We start from the raw sequence: 15473 nt of genomic DNA, 5'->3' as shown, positions 1-15473 counted from the left end.
TGCTCATGTTAAGATGGGTGTCTGATCCTCACTTTTGCTTTTATAAGAGGGATCTTTAAACCTGTGTCTGAAATCTTTGACATTCAATATTAAATGGACACAACTCTTCCTTCCAAGAGTTTGATGGGACCAAAAGTAGCATTAATTTCTCCAGTGGACAAATCATCTTTCTTTTGAATATTTTCTTTTATGTATTATCAATGGGCAGCATTCAATGAAATAATTGTGGCTAGCACAAAGTTTAGCACTAGCACAACAGGACTTTGCCTCTTCTCTTTCCAGTACTTTGCTGGAGGGTTAGGAGAACCCCAGGGACAGATATTAGAGGGTGTACAGGGGGAGGGGGAGAATGTTCTCTTGCACAGGGAGAAAACCTTGCATTGGTGGAACCAGTGGTGCAGCGGGATGTTGAATGCAAGCACTTATTTACATCGGTGGTACTCCAAAAAGGGAAGTGGGAAACATAAGGGCTGTGAATGTGGGGCTGAAAGCGAACAGATGAGAACATGGTGTGCTGAGACTGGCTAAGGAGTCCCTATTTTCCTTGATTATCCCTTTCAAACAGGCAAACAGCAGAACAAATTTAGATTGTGGCCCTTTAAAGAAGATAAACGTATTATATCATGGTATAAGATTGGTGCGTCATGGTAAATTCATCAATGATACAACTTGGAACTAAACATAGCATTTTATACCTTAAAGAGAGAAACTGAAATAACTCATTTTTGTAACCAAGACCGACGCCTTCAGATCGTATCAGCTGTGCTGGCAGAGCATTATATGAAAGATGGTGCTACACTGGCCTGAGAGACGGGATTTGAGCATCATGCATATATGCAACGTGCATATTTCAAAATCCCCATGAGATACTGAAAACCAGGCAGCAGGAAAATCTGTCTGTTGCAGCTGATGTTACATTTGGAAACAATGGTATTATCCTTCATTTTCAAAATACAAACAGACTGACAGTGGTAAACAAACACTTAAGAGCAATCTCTCTTTCCTTCACACCTTGATAAGCAGATGGCACCCCAACCTCACACTGAATGGAATTCACACACCGTCTACAGCGAGGCATAAGCATCATACTTAATTTTTTAACACTATTCACCTATTATGGAATGAGGCAAAACAAAGAAGACTTATTTCCCTTTCCTGTGAGCCAGGTTATAAAAACCCTATAGCAGAGGCGGGCAGTTTTTGGATAGTGGCAGCCTAGTCACCAGTGGTGACTAGTGGACCCTGTACTTGGTAGGGCAGAGTGGTCAAGGAGGTCGTGTTGGTGCAGAGATGAGGGTCTCCTTGGTGAATATGATGGCATGATGGCAGCAGTAGTTCAGCAATATCTGGAGGACCACAGGTTAGCCACATCTGTTTTGAGATCACATAGGTTTAGTGGAATTAATAGGTGCATACAAGTATCTCACTTAGATTTGTGGATTTTAAAGAGTTTTAAATATACGGTTGCATCATGCCCTATTATTTATTTTAAAATAAAAATATAGAACTATATATCTTTTAATGCAGGCTAATGGTGCATATAGTCCTCACTGATAAACAAAACTGAGTGTGGAATTCCATATTCTATTTCACCCTACTGCATTATTTTAAGTTGTCCCCCCCCCCAAGTCTCTACTTCAAAGCATACACATGATCAGTTTAAATATAGAAATAGAAGTATGTAAAGGCAACTGAATTAATTCTATCATGATTGAGAATTTACAGTGATTCTATTGCTGAGATGCCACATCTTTAAAACTCTATAGAAGGCCCCTCTCCTTTCTATATTGAGAAAGAACTCTAATTGGCCAAAACCAGTCATAAAAATTTAACTCTGTTTCTGAAAACACAAGTGCCAAGGGGTAATGCATCACTAATGGTTTCCAGTGGAATAAATAGCAGTTCTGACGTCAAAACTTTGTTACACTCCAATAACTGTCTCACTTGGGGTTTCAGGTACAGCGAGTTACATGTCAGTTTTAAATAAAGATATAAAAATAGAATGCATGGCAAACCACACAGTCATTATGCCACCTGACACTATACAATTTGTGGCCAATAAATGGTTTGGAAAGGAGGCAGATAACATAAAAATAGTATTTTCAGGCTCATGAAGCCCCTCTCCTCATGTTGAGTTTTGAGCTTTTAGATTACTCCACTCCCTCAAAGGTTATACTGTTGCATTTTACATTTAAGGGTCTCAGCAAAAATGGAACAAGCAGTATATTGGTAAACTAGAATAGTTTTGAACCGGTTTCCTACCCAAACTGAAAACCACATCATGCCTCTAACTAATGGTTTTGCATGTGTGATTGTGTATGTGCACGTATGAGGGAGTAAGTGTAAATGTGGACCCACAATAATCTGCAATGTATGGAGTAGAGAGTTACAAAAAACTTCCTTGTGTCTCCCTTCAGAGAGTTTCTCACCCAGCTGGTCCCACAAAATTGGCCAGCTACACTGCATTAAGCAAACCCAAAGTCAGCAGGGGAAGAAGCAGGTTTCTAGACAAGGGGAAACAGGATCCTTCCAATCAGTAATGGCTGGCGGGGCAGCACAAGCATTGTTCACCAGGCATCCTGATGCTTTGCACTACTGCCAGCTACCAAGAGGGAGGAGCAAAATGGGGAGCTTGACACAAGTGCAGTGGCAGGAACGATGGGTTGACTCCCCTGCTGCACCTACACTGTACCCCCACTGCCTTTCCCTCTTTCAGTAATCAGCAGCAATGGGAAGCCAGAGGAGAAGAACCACACCGCTAGTCACTACTTCTTCCAGAGTACAACCGTACTAAGCAGTTTCCGAAACAGTGTGCTTCCAAAGTATATTGAATCAGCAGCATATGTCCAGCCAGTTCCATTGGCATGAATGCATTACTCTTATAAGCACACTAAATTAGGAGACAAAATAAGCTATTATGCAACAACACCAATATTATAGCTTTAAGTCATAAGTGTAGAAAATAATGCAGCAGTACACTGAAATACAGTGATCTCCAATGAGAGCACTGATTTGCATATTCAGGCAAATAGATCAAAAGGAATATTCTGTCACCTGATATCGCATATGCGCATGAATGATTCAATGCTTGTTCCATTTGTGCAATGACCTATGTACAGTCTCTAAAACCGGTTGGCTCTGAAGTTGGGACATATGCTAACCTATTCACAAGACATCACACACATGCATATTTACCATGAGATAACAGCAGACTCTTCTCCTAGTTAGGAAGAGAGTTTTGCAAGCCTACTCTTAGGTGACAATGCAGTGATGGCTTGCTCCAGCGCAATTGCAAAGACATTAATGGAACTTTTTGTAAGACTATTTGGGACAGATTGTTGAGGGGACATGAGCAGACCGAGGTAAGTCAGTGGAAGAACACAAAGAAGAAGACTGCAGTAGTGGGAGAGGACTGCGGATGCTTCAAAGATTTCTCTTCGACAACAGAGAGGAAAGGCTGTTTTCTGTAATGTTGTAAAGGAAGAAGCAACATAATTTGATGGCATACTAATTGGGGTGGGAAGAAAAGAAGAGTCAGAGAAAACTAAAACAAAAAAAATTCCTTCCAGTAGCACCAACTAAAGACCAACTAAGTTAGTTCTTGGTATGAGCTTTCGTGTGCATGCACACTTCTTCAGATCTGAAGAAGTGTGCATGCCTAGGGCAAACTGAAGCTGTACAAAGAAGAAGTGTGCATGCACACGAAAGCTCATACCAAGAACTAACTTAGTTGGTCTTTAAGGTGCTACTGGAAGGAAATTTTTTTGTTTTGACTATGGCAGACCAACACGGCTACCTATCTGTAAGAGAAAACTAAGACGTTGTGCCTGATGAACAGGGTAAATAGGTGACAATGGGAAGAAAGATGGGAAGTTCAGTCTTGAGAATATTGAGCTTGAGATGATTACAAAGAATCCAAGTAGAAATATTGACTGGACACCTGTAGATAAGAACTGTAAAGATACCTTTTGATTTGGCAATGAGGCACTATAAAAGGGACAGTATTTACTCTTGCAGAGGCCTTGCTAATTCTGCTTCAGCAGGGCTTGTTGTTCTATATGTTTGGCAATTCTCTCTTGAATGCTTTCCACCAATTTCCCTGGAATAGACATTAAGACACAGTAATTGTCTGCACCCCCTTTTAAAAACTGGTGTTACATTGGCCACTTTTCTGTCTCTTGGAACAGCATCTGCTCCTGAGGGCAAGTTACATACAGTGGTACCTCGGGTTACAGACACTTCAGGTTACAGACTCCATTAACCCAGAAATAGTACCTCGGGTTAAGAACTTTGCTTCAGGATGAGAACAGAAATCGTGCAGAGGCAGTGCAGCGGCAGCAGGAGGCCCCATTAGCTAAAGTGGTGCTTCAGGTTAAGAACAGTTTCAGGTTAAGAACAGACCTCCAGAACGAATTAAGTTCTTAACCCGAGGTACCACTGTATTTCGGTTAGAAGTTGGAAGACCAGGAATTTCATATTTGAGTTCTTTCAGAACTTTTGTTACCTTGAAGCTTTGTCAGTGAGGCTGAGGTTCTTCATCAGCTGTTCTCTTGCTTGCACACTCGTGTGCTATCTTAGATAGTTAAGTGTATAGTATGAGATTCCAAGTGCCCAATTAAGTGTTATTTTAAAATGTACACGGGGCTTTGTGCAGGGGTTCTGTTCCCGCCCCTATGCGTGTCAGCTGAGGATGCATAAGCACACCCAGCCCGTTCTGCTTCACCCCTGCTCTGCCCTCTTCCAAGTCCGAAAGGACCAACACATCAATTTTCATTCATCATGAGACACGACCAGAATTATTCTGATCAAGAAAATTCAGCTACAGCTTACAGAGGCTTCACAGAATTTTTTAAAAGCAATATGCAAATACTAATACACGTTGCCTAATTTATTTAGTATATTCATTAGCCACCATGCACCCTATTAACTATTCATGCAACTCATCTTTAAACAGCATGGCATATTTTTTAATTAAGGATTGAGAGCTCAGAGTGGGTTGAACTCTCACGGCCCAGCAATTCTACCCCCAAATAATAATGTCCTACTTGGGACATTTTGCAAGGTATGTTTCTTGTAAAGCTTTTTTTCTTTTTAAGTTTCGCATTATTACCTTTGAAATTATTAAATTGCAAGCAACAATATTCTACAAAGCACTGATAACAGTGACATACATATAAAATATGCAGCAGTTGTATTTCATATTCCTTCTACTTAAGAAAACCCTGATCAATCAGCAAAAACTGTAGCTAGGTAAATAATGAACTACTCTTATTTGTTGTTCTGGGTTTTTCTGTTTTCTAATCATCAGTATCAGCTGCACCACAGGATCCCTTTGGTTATTTTCCTGATCGATCTCAAGCCCTTGGGTGACTTGTTAGCAAGATGCTTTGGAAATAAAAAGTGACGCAAAAGATGTGCAAACGCCTTATTAATCGTTAACTTACTTCTACCTCCAAGCCACCTGCTGTAGCTCCTAAGTTGATTATGGGGCAAAAAGACGTCAGAAAGCTCAAGAAGGTTTGTTTTAGTACTGGCTGCATCAAGCATTTCACCCCAAGATACTATCTGAATTGTCATTCAAGCTTCAAATGTTCACAGGATCTGACCTTAGAATTTAAGAAGTGCGTCAGTTCTGCAAAAAAACAAAACAAAGCCCTGGCAATTAGTTGATCATTTATAGCAAAGAGAAGAAACTCAAAAATATATTGTGCCTTATTTTTAAATGCCAGCTGTTCGGTTGTTAAAAAGAGCTTGAATAACCAACTTTATTTTGCAGGATTGTTTTTTTAAGTTAGAGCAAAGAAAAACACAACACTCATGGTTATCAATTTTTTTTTTAATTACTAAACTTTTTTTTACAAAACCAAAACAAAGTCCACCCACATAAAAATATGAAACCAAAGCCAGGATCAGCTTCTGCTTTCATTTGTAAAGTAATAATATCCGCATATGTAAAATAAAATGCAGTGCTCTGAAGTAGATTTGTACCCAAAATCATAAGCCAGGTGGGTGTTTTTTCCTGGGGAATTTGCGCTTCTTAAAAATGAATTAATTCAATCAAGCATTTTGTCTACTTGAAAGTAAGTTCCACTATGTGCATGGAAAGTGGGGAAGCCACAGAATGAGTGTCGATGCAACTGCAGGCAGATGGGCAGACCAATCTTTAGTGATTCCGCACTAAAGAATAGAAAAATGCAGCAATGTTTCTGAAACACTGAGCTGCCTTTAGTTATTGATGCCATTGTGTTTACTCCACTAACTATATTTTCCTCAAATTCTTCTCCACATATTAGTTTAAATTTGTAGCAGCCATTGAAAACAAATTCAAAACAATTACGGTATACAACTTGTTACAATGTTTTACAACTTGTTCCTTTTGAAGTTTTACAATACAGTATGTAGAAATTATGTTAGAAGTTGGCAGGGAATTTCGGAGTGTTGGGTGCAGCGCTCCCACTGGATATACCCAGGCTTGAGTTTTGTTAAATAACTTCTACTTTATATAATTCTCTAGAACGTATTCATTCAGCTTAGGTATACAGTGGTACCTCAGGTTACATACGCTTCAGGTTACAGACTCTGCTAACCCAGAAATAATACCTCAGGGTAAGAACTTTGCTTCAGGATGAGAACAGAAATCGCGCGGCAGCAGCGGGAGGCCCCATTCGCTAAAGTGGTGCTTCAGGTTAAGAACAGTTTCAGTTAAGAACAGACCTCCAGAACGAATTAAGTACATAACCAGAGGTACCACTGTACGGTTGATTCCCCAAAGATTAAACGGAATGGGTATCCCGCCCCTCCTGTGCTTTCAATTTATGTGTTTGCATCAAACAAGCCCTCACTTACTATCAGTCTATAAATGGGATTACTACCTTACAGCTAGCCATGGTTTGCTGAAAACCTCTCCTGTTGATAAATGGATTGTAACAGCAGGAATAATCAGGAACTCATAGCTAAGGTAACATTCAAGTCTCACCATTATTTTATAGGCTACAGGCTTCAGCCAAGTTGGACAGAGCCAACCCAAGATTGGGCTGCCTAGGGCAAACTGAAGCTGTACAAAGGGCAGGTCAGTTTGCAAGAGGGCTTTCAAATGGCATTTTCTTTGAATGCAGGTGCCTGTTCCTAGGAGGGACACACACACACACACACACACACACACACACACACACACTTAAACTGAGCAGGGCTAAACCCTCCCTCACCAATAGATGAGCGGAGAGTGCAATTCTGCTGGCTACAGGGGTCTGCTTCACATGGAAATTGTTGTGGAAGCAGCCCTAGCAGGATTGAATCTCCCACTCTCTGAGGTCAGCAGACACAGTATCGCCCATCACTTCCTGATGGTATCTTTAATTAAGGTTTATAAACCCTATTTAAACATTAGTCCTGACCCCAATTTGATTCAGGGCTGGCTCTGGGGTGGGTGTTTCCCAGATCATATTGGGAGGGGAAAGCATAAGGAAGGATGGAAGTGGTTGTATATAAAGCATTCTATCAATGGTTTGTTATATTCCATACTCTAAATTCAGTTAGCTTCCTATAGACAGAATCTAGTCAGTCTTCTGAATAATAGCTTGACAATTGACATTTCTGATTCAAAGAAGCCAAAATCACACTGAAACACACATTTATATGAGAAACAGTATTACTTATTCTTACTTGTGAAGTTACCTGTTTCTCTGTTTGCTGTCATTTGCTTATACTGTGTATATAGCATTAGGGCCAGAGAACAGCAACATTGCCTGCAACGACTAAAAGCTTTAAGAACCTTGGAATTCAAACTAATTTATATGTACCTTTTATTGTACAGGGCAAAGAAAGCCTCAAGCGAAAGTATGTGGCCATATATATACCCCCCAGAACTCTTATTATAAAAATGGGCATGAAAAATGCAATGGATGAATTTAAAGTAACAGTTACTTGAGTTCAGTATTCCAGCCCAATTCATTGCATCTTACAGTCCAATACGAATCTGGTTGAAGCCAGTAAGACATTCCAAGTCTATGATGTATACGATTCAATGTACATTTAAAAAAAAAAAACACAAAAAACATCATCAGGCAAGGATTTTAAAGTGTGCAATCCTCTTTTAATGCTATCTAAGTCTTCCAACATTCAGTTTCATTGGACTTCCAGTATTGAGAGGGAGAACAACTTTCTCTGTCAATATTCTCCATGCCATGTCATGTAACCTCTTATGTGCCTTTTCCCTAAACTGAAAAAGTTGTGAACGCTGCAAACATTCCTCATGGGGCATCGCTACATCCCCTTGATCATTTTGGTTGCCCTTTTCTGAACCCTTTCAAGCTCTACAATATCCTTTTTGAGGTGAAGTAGCCAGAAAAGTACACAGTCGCACCATAGATTTGTATAGCAGCATTACAGTATCAACAGTTCTAGTTTTATTTATGTCTAATCTCTAATTGATACTGCAGTAACCTCAGCAGGTACAACTAATCCCAGGCAGCAAAGAGAGTTGCATTCATGAAATGATGGCTAGGGCAAAGGAGCCTTGCTGAAGCGAAAACATACTAAAACGCCAAATCAATGTAAACAGAGTTCTAATTCCAGGGCCTTTTCCCACACATCTAGACTTTTATAAACCACCTATCTGCTCCCATTTATGATCATGTGTGAAACACATTCTCCAATTGGAAAATATATGGAAACAGGCATAACTTTAATTACATATACAGTGGTAAGAACCTTGGATAATTATACTGGAAATTTAAGACAACACAACATGAAGCACTGAGGAAGCTACAGTGAAATTATTTTCTTCCAGGCAGAACTAAATAGCCATACTTGAAATCTTGGCAAAGTTTAAGAAGCTTTTGAGATCTCCCTATCTGAAGGAAAGTGCAAGAATATTTCTTCAGTATTTTTCTGATTTCAAGAGGGTACTAACTAGCACATTCTGAAATCCAACACAGTCGAGAGCTTGGTGACTCATCAGCTGAAGACAATACTAAGGCCAGAACTGGTTCATTCGATGTTATGAATGGAAATGAAGGAAGAACAAGTTCAGGACTGATTCAGTGTGAAGCACATAACATATAATACCTGACAAAAAGGAAAAGGGGAATAATGGCCAAACTTCACATTAAACGAATGGTAGGAAATTGCTTAACTACTTGCATAGTACTTAAGGAGAAAGTCATCATATATTTGGCTTCTCACTTAGTAGATTTTTCATAGTACTAACTCAGGAGTCTTCCCCACATATGTTTGAGGAAGTTTTTAAACAAAAATGGTATTAGAGTCTTTAGGTAGGAGGGAATGGCAAGTATTAAAGGGGGCATATGTGAAGCGGTTAAAGACCTTTTCTCTCTCTCTCTCTCTCTCTCTCTCTCTCTCTCTCTTTCTTTCTTTCTTTCTTTCTCTCTGTCTTTCTGAAGTGCAAGACTTTGTACCTACAAGGAAGTCTAGTGCAAAAGATGTACCTCTTATGGGCAGGTGTGTGGAACAGTTGTGGTTGTCCAGAGATGAGGGAAATATGCCCACTCTACATATGCACAGAAACATATGTTCCCTAACACTACTTCATACACCCATTCCAGGTATGAAGCCTGACACTGGAAATAAGCTCTAAATGGGTTTTCATATATTCTGGAGCCCCATTTTTATTATGAGCACCCCTTCTTTAAGACATCTGTTCCCTATTATGGACCGTTGAACATCCATGCTATGTAATGTCCATTTGCAAGTAAAGACCTTCTTGTTCCAACAGGCTTTTGGGAACCGACTGCTTTTAATGGAAGGGTTAGTATCATGCTGTCTTTAATGTAATCATTTGCATGTTTAAAACAGATTTTATATGTGTATATAGTTTTAATTCTATCGCAGTTCAATTGTTTTTTAAATTATTGTTTTGTCTATGTTTTTAGCAATTCTCATTTTTATTTGTAAGCTGCCTTCAGTCCTGTCAGGGGGAAAGGCAAGGTATTAATAAATACTACTATTACTACTACTACTACTACTACTACTACTACACTGTCAATAAGCCACCACTGCAAAGACCAGCTTTGGAACAAGGAAAGATATTAAAAGAGCTTCAAACTGTGATTAATACCCTAGCTTGTTCAGAAGCTGATAACCACAGTTTCCCAGTTGAGACAAAACAGAAACTTATGGTTAATTAAAGACTTCCTGGTTTGAAGGGAAGAACAAAGGGGATGTGTGCATGGAAAAAAAGGTGTGTTCGTATCTCAGTTTGTTAAGCTGAGATATAATTGTTTAGCAGGACTAGAATTTAGTAAGCCAATTATTTTTAAAGCTGATATGTTATAATTCTCTGACTTGCAAAGAGCTCCAAACAAAGAAATAATTTTTAAACTAGCACTAAGAAACAAAGTATCACAAAGTGCAATATATATGTTTGGTCATGAGTATCTATACTAGTTGAGGTACCGTATTTTTCGCCCTATAGGGTGCACCGGCCCATAGGGCGCACCTAGTTTTTTTTGGGGGGGGGGGAATAAAGAAAAAAAAAATTTCCCCCCCAGGCGCGGGGCTGGGGTGGGGAAGCCCAAGCTTCCCCCGCCCCCAGCCCCCAGAACAGGCTGCTATCTGCAAGCCTGGGGAGCCAGGCGGGAACTCCTGCGGGCTCCCAAGGCTTGCCGATAGCTTCCTGAAGCCTGGAGAGCAAGAGGGGTCGGCGCGCACCGACCCCTCTCGCTCTCCAGGCTTCATTTCCCCTTCATTTTTGGAGGGGGAAAAGTGTGTCCTATACAGCGAAAAATACGGTAATTCCGCCTCTTATCTTCAGAAACTGGGAAACCATGTTCTGATACAGAGCTATAGGACCTCTTACAAAGTAATTCAGCATTCTCAGGGTTCTATAGGGGACCTCTAGCAAAAGAGAAGCAGATCTGATTACATTAAACCTCAGTCTTTTAAGTTCTGGCTGATGGCAGCATAAATCGCTGTCAAATTCCACTACTACAACCAACAGGAAAATTTGATATAAATTTGATTTTTTAAAGAGGCTTGCATGATTCACAACGCAGTACTATATAGTCATTTTGCAGTGTTTCTCCAAGAATACATGAGTTACTCAAAGAAGGAAAGAAAAAAGCAATTTCAAGATGATGAGGGAAAACCTTGAACAGCCCTGCAACTAATCTAACATTATATCCAGAGTTACTTCCATAATATAAACAAATTCTAAACTTTGGTACAGCCACTATTTTGGGGGCAGGGGATATGTGCCCAGCAAAAAGTGCATGCATCCTAGTCCCTCCTAATTTGGATTGCATGGGGGTGGGGAAAAGGTTGCATATATTATTTATTGAACTAGTTCAGGGTTTCCCAAACTTGGGTCTCCAGCTGTTTTTGGACCACAATATCCGTGACCACTGGTCCTGCCAACTAGGAATGATGGGAGATGTAGTCCAGCCCTGAACTAGAGACATGATGTACACCATGGATGAGGAACAGATGCAAGGCCAAATGCAACCTTCCAGACCTTTCTATCCTGCTTTCTGGACTCACCCCAGGCCATGCCCCTTACTGGCCCTGCTTTGTACCCCCTTGCATGTTTCTGCCTGGTTGGAATATGTCCTTGAACTCAAATAAAGTTTCTTGCCTGCTTGGTTGAAAGACCGAGGTAATACTCACTTTTGCCTCTGGCCCTGATCACTACTGGTGGTTGCCACAAGGTTACTCAGAAAGGCACATGAAATGTGGACTGGAAAAGGTTCCACACACATTTTACACCACCAGTGACCTATGGCCCTTTCTTTTAGAAATGATTAAAATTGTGATGCACCCCTCAAGGCTTTCTTCGTGGTTATTCACACAATGATTTGTAAGGTCAACTACACAAACCAGTTTTGAAAGACAAGCATTACTAGGCGGCAAGCTGAAGAGACAGTTCTGCACAATGTAGACATCTGGCCTGCAATTACTTCTTCCAAACTGAGGCCACATAAAGATTACAAAAGCCAATGCACTGAACATGCACATAGAGAGGCAGAAAGTTGAAATGTAGGTGTTCCCTCTTGCGGGTCTGGGTTTGTATTCTAAATTTTACACACACACAAATCAGAATTCATTTTGTTGCAGTAAACTTAATTTCACCTTGAACCAAAGCACACACATTTTAGGCAGTCAATATATATGATGAATTTATTTCCTCCTTCATCTAAGGTATGATTTCATTTCCAACTGAGTATATTATAACAACTTGACTCCACTGTGTAGGATCTGCGTAGGTTTCTCATCCTTTCAAGTTTGCAATGATACTAACATTAGTGCTAGATTGCAGGAGCCTTTTGTAACCTTTCACTTTCAGTGGCTGTAAGAGGGTTTATTTGTAATATATATTGCAACTGACAGAATTCTATTTTGCTCTGGAACCTTTGCAGCAATTCCGAACTTGTAGGCTTCCCCCGAATGCACGTCAAAGGATTCCTACCCACACACTGAATACCTAATAGGGCCTGACCCATTTCCTTTTCTTATTAAAACAGCACTGCATCTTTAATGAAGACCACAGCTAGAAAAAAAAGAAGGGCTAAGCTTGCTCAAAAATTATGAGTCTTTAAACTCCAGGAAAAACACAAAGCATTCCATGCCATAACAAATCCACATACAGCATTAATATCCAATTTGGTTGTAAACAGTATGCTATATGACTCTGCCGTTCTCAAAAGATGGGAAAATCAACAGCTAACACAGCTTTTTGAGCAAGAAGTCCGAGACTAGACAGAATCTGAGCAGTGAGAGCAGACACCGACTAGAGGCCTGGATCAGCTGGCCTGAAGCTTGGGCAGGGGCCATATGGGGTGAAAGAGGGTAACCTTAGGTTGTCTCTCAGGGAATGCTGACTTATTTCTCCAAGTTGTGGGAGTAAGGTCCCACTACTTCTCTTTGAGGGAAATCTTGTGTTCAGAGTCTATGTACAGGTGGGTCCTGACATATACAGTGGTGCCCCGCAAGACGAATGCCTCACAAGACGGAAAACTCGCTAGACAAAAGGATTTTCCGTTTTTTGAGCTGCTTCGCAAGGCGAATTTCCCTATGGGCTTGCTTCGCAAGACGAAAACGTCTTGCAAGTTTGTTTCCTTTTTCTTAACACTGTTAATACAGTTGCGACTTGACTTTGAGGAGCAACTCATAGAACGCAGTGTACATAGTAGCCTTTTTTTAGGTTTTTAAAGACTTTGGTGATTTTTGAAGCTTTTCCAAAACTTCTTTTGCAGCCATTTGGTAAGTTAAGCTTTTAAAACTTTTTTTTTGGGGGGGGGGTTGGATTTTGGGTTGGGGTGTTTGGAATTCAAGGACTTGGTGTTGGGGAGGGGTTTGCAAGAATCTGGAAGCTTGTGTGTGTTTTTTCTGCATTTTTATGATTTTCTGTGACCATTGGAGCACTCTGCTGTTTTTTTAAAAAAAAATCTGGATGTGAATTTCTGTGTGCTGGGTGGCTGGGGGAACAGTTGGGGAGGGGGTTTCAAGAATCTGGAAGCTTGTGGGTTTTTTTCTGCATTTTTATGATTTTCTGTGACCATTGGGCCACTCTGCTGTTTTTTTAAAAAAAATTCTGGGTTTGAGTTTTCCGTCTTGCGAGGCATTCGTCTTGCGGGGCACCACTGTATTATGTAATATTTTGGGGAACAGCGAGATGTGGAGGGCCATACATATGATCCTTAAGCACCCTCTCCAAGGTATGCTGATGATATCCAACTCTCTTTTTTCTGAAACATCGGAACTGGGACTGACTTAGAAGGCCCTGAACCAGTGCCTGGAATCAGTGGTGGGGTGGAGTGGATGAATCCTAGCAAGACAGAGGCTCTGCGGGTGAGTGATTCCTAGGTCTATGAAGTCAGTAAGTTGCCTTCCCTGGATGGGGTTACACTCTCTCTGAAGGTGCAAGTGCATCGTTTCAGGTTGCTCTTGGCTCCAGCTGTCACTGGAGGCTCAGGTATCCTTAATGGTTAGGAGTGCCTTTTATGGCCATTCCTGGATCAGGATAGCTTGACCATGGTTGACCATGCATTGGTAACCTCAAGACTGGATTATTGCAATGTGCTCTATGTTGGATTATCTTTGGATCTGGTCCAGAGGATGCAGCTGGTATAGAACACGGTGGCTAGGTTTCCTCTGGGGACAAACTACTGCTAGTATACAGTGTTCGAAACTCCCATTGTTCTAGGTGCATTTTGCGACTGGGAATTTCATTAGCACGAGCAGTTTCTGAGCTCTGGGCACAGTACTGTGCCTAAGACTTCAGATTAAAACTGCAGAGTAGAAGAAAAGGAATACCTTTTTCTGCCTCCCCACTTCCAGCTATTCTCTGAAGACTGGAGAAGAGACCCTCTTAAGAATATTAGTGGGGTGGGCAGGGAAAGGACTAGACCATGTGAAAAAATTAACGTAATATTTTAGCTGAAGTTCATTCATTTTCAGCTTTGTATTTTTGTTATAAAAAAGCGAGCCTAGACATTCCATTGTTGTGCCCATAACCTAGGTTTAAGGTGCCATTTAGCTCCTAGCTTTCATATCTCAGTTTCTGACACTGCCAGTATATAATACCCTACTTGCAGGATTTGCAGTGGCTGCCAATCTGCTACCAGGCCAAATTGGTCTGAGGCCCTCTAGAGATCAGGAACAGGTTATTTAAGACACTAAGTTATCCCTTATATTTCCAGTACAACAGAAGGGAAAGAAAGAACTTTTGTGGAGTCGCTCTTCATTTTGAAGGCGAGCTCCTCCTGTAGCTTCCAAAGACCTCAGAAGCTCACACTGCAGCAACTTGGAGCAGGGCTTTTAGGGTGGCTGCCCTTGTTTTGTGGAATAGCATTCCTGTTGAGACACAACTGGTGGCCACTGTCTGAACATTCCAGAAACAACCAAATACATATTTACAGGCTTTCCCAACTGGATACATGGAACTTTGCCATGAACATCTATTTTGCTTGGTTTCCTTTTTGTTTTAATTGCATTTGCTAGTTTTTTTGCTTTGTTTATGTTGTTTCCAGTGTACACTGCCTTGAGACAGTTGTAGAGGTGATTAATAAATCAATAAATAATAAAAGTAATATACTTATTTTACAAAACTTATAAATTATTTATTGCATTTTTAAAATTGACCTTCAACCTAAAGACTCCCATGGTGGTGATTAGCTGAAGTATACATGGCTGTAACAACAGTAACTCAAGGCACTAAATTCAAATTATACTGTATATACGCGCGCGCGCGCGCGCACACACACACACACACACATAAAAGTGTGCGCGCACACACACACATGCAAGTTGCGGCATGTAATTCTGCTTTCAAAATTCTATCTGTAACATATATATATTCTACCAGAGCAAACTATCTGGTGTAAATCTGTATCATTAATTTTATTTTATTATCATAGAACCAAAGAGTTTCAGAGTTGGAAAGGACCCCAGGGGTCATGCAAACACATGCATGTGTGTGCACACTCTTATGCTATTAACATATTAGACTTGAAATGAAT

At 40.5% G+C, this 15473-nt stretch overlaps 1 protein-coding gene across 3 annotated transcripts in view; it reads right to left on the bottom strand.

Annotated features, from left to right (window-relative positions):
- The window catches only part of METTL15 (methyltransferase 15, mitochondrial 12S rRNA N4-cytidine), an 84854-nt gene that overhangs the window by 27567 nt on the left and 41814 nt on the right, over window positions 1–15473 (bottom strand). The gene's annotated exons all lie outside the window — the stretch shown is intronic.

Source organism: Podarcis gaigeae (genome assembly GCF_964106915.1).
Source record: "Podarcis gaigeae genome assembly, chromosome: 1".
Taxonomy (NCBI): Eukaryota; Metazoa; Chordata; class Lepidosauria; order Squamata; family Lacertidae; genus Podarcis; species Podarcis gaigeae.
Note: the sequence above shows the minus strand (reverse complement) of the source record. Positions and strands in the feature narration are given on the sequence as shown.